Source organism: Hydra vulgaris, chromosome 12, assembly GCF_038396675.1.
Source record: "Hydra vulgaris chromosome 12, alternate assembly HydraT2T_AEP".
NCBI lineage: Eukaryota > Metazoa > Cnidaria > Hydrozoa > Anthoathecata > Hydridae > Hydra > Hydra vulgaris.
Window position 1 is genome coordinate 22225001 of NC_088931.1, and position 2500 is coordinate 22227500.

At 27.6% G+C, this 2500-nt stretch overlaps 1 protein-coding gene across 1 annotated transcript in view; it reads left to right on the forward strand.

The window, feature by feature from the left end:
- Nucleotides 1-2500, forward strand: part of LOC101239688 (cilia- and flagella-associated protein 337) — an 83948-nt gene that overhangs the window by 77218 nt on the left and 4230 nt on the right. The window lies entirely within an intron of this gene.

Sequence of the window (2500 nt, forward strand, 5' to 3'; positions counted from 1 at the left end):
AAATATTTATATTGGTATAGCTATGATTAACGGAGAACAAAAGGTAGATCTTGCTCAAAGTGTTAAAAAAAGCATTAAACTTTCAGTATAGTACATATCGATATGAAATGAAATGAAAAAACAGATATAAAAAAAATTCTAAATTTTTTTCCAATTAAGTGTCTTTATTAATACTCGTTTAACTTTTAGAAAGAAATGAACTTTTAGAAAGGCTCAGCCTTTTAGTCTTATAAGCTGTTTTCAAGAAACGTTTTTAACGTTAGTCCAAACCAATCTTTTAAATGTAACTTGTATGTTACAAGAAAAAGTAACTATTTACTTCATGCTACATTAAATTTGTAATAACTGTTTGACTAAAAAGTGTTTATTTATAATTATCTTACCTGTCATTAATTTTTCAACCTTTTCTTGTTTTTAGGTAGCCATGTCCAAGTTTGTACTGGAATTTATTCTAATTCCATATACTGTAATAAATATTTATTTTAATAAATGGTACATTAGCCTTTTTTACTAAAAATAAAGTTCTTCAGTACTTTTTTTGGAAATTTTGTTCACAAAAATAAATAGAGTTGGATAAGTCATATTTTTATGGTAAGCTAATTTGGGTCTATTCTTTTCCAGAGGGGCAAAAAGCTAGAACATATTCTTGCAATTTGAGTTAAAAGTATTTCAAACTTTATTTTGAGGGTCAAACCTCAGCTATCTTTATTTTGAGGCAGGGTCAAACTTCAGTTACCTTTGCTTTTATAGTTACCTTCTTATATACAGTAAAAAAATAATTTTATAAAATAAAATAAGTAGTTTTTAGAATTATTTTTTTCCATATTTCATATAAATTAAAGAAAGATTTATTTTGCCTGTTTTAACACATTAACTCTAATTTTTTTAAAAATATAAAAATTTATTTTTATTTAAACTTATTACTCAAACTTAAATTTGTTTACTTATTGAAGTGATGAAAATATTTACGGAATTATTAAGAAACTTATTGAACTATATTTTTATAAGTAGTATATATATGTGTGTGTGTGTATATATATATATATATATATACATATACAGGGTAACCGGAAAGTTCTGTCAGTACTTCACAATCAATTTATTTTTAATGTAATATACATAAACTACTGAAATTACAGTTACAGATCAAGTAGCATATGTGGTGTAAGTATACCAAGAATTATTCAAATTGGTCTCCTTTTACTCTTTCACTCTCTTGATAAGATACTGCATTAATTTTGGTGCCATGTTCAATAAAGACCAATGGCAATTTTACTTTGCTATACACTGCTGCCCATACCATCACCAAACTTCGATTCTGATACCGCTGAACTGTTCCTGAAGACTGAAGTATGTCCTTTAATGATGTTGACCACACGACATTGTTTTTAGCATTAAAACTTTGTTCCATCACGAATAACTTTTCATCTGAAAAGATAATGTTCTGTACGCACAATGACCATACTGACGTAACAATGTTTTGCATCTTTGTAACCTGGCCAGCTTTTGATTTGTAAATCCATGAACTTTATGCTTGCGATAAGGTTTCAATCCAAGGTCTAATTTCATTAGTTCCCTCATCGACTACCTGGGTACTCCTTCCTTTTGAGTCAATTTTTTCGCTGACCTTTTAGGGTTTCTCTGAATTTTCTCGCGTATTTGTTTAATACAATCTGGGGTTCGAACTGTTCGTGGACGACCCGAACTTTCACGGCCTTCAACACCACCAGTTTCACGCAACCGTTGAATAGTTCGATAAACACATCTCTCAGTAATTCCATGCACCTTTACTAATTTGAATATTTCAGCACCCGTAAGTCTTTCCTGATAATGTCGTTGAATCAACAAACGATGAACATTCATAATGACTACAATAGAAAGAACAAACCCAGTTACTATTGACAAATTCAGTTACAATTGATAAGCATCATTGTACAGTTACAATTGTACTAAACTGACACAAAACTTATAAAAAATTTAATGATAAACACTTGTAAATAATGAAATAAGGGAGACCAGAAAGTATGCACATTGATTACTGACACAACTTTCCAGTCACCCTGTAAATATATATATATATATATATATATATATATATATATATATATATATATATATATATATATATATATATATATATATATAGATCTATAGTTTGTTGGCTTTGGGAAGAGCGGAAGGAAAAAAGTGATTCTTACGCCTACATATACGTCACTTTTAATTACTTTTAACTTTCGTCCAACATTTCCGTGTTGGACGAAAGTAAAAACCATTAATTTAATTACAAATTAATTGTTATATAAAAAAACCACAAAAACGCAAATTTAATTGACCGGAATGTTTTTAAAAACATTCTGAATGTTTTTAAAACATTGTGAATGTTTTTAACAATATAAACAATGTTTTTATTTTTATTTTTTTTAATAAAATGTTTTTATTTTTATTTTTTTTATTAAAATGTTTTTATTTTTATTTTTTTTACTGTAAATCATGCGCGGAG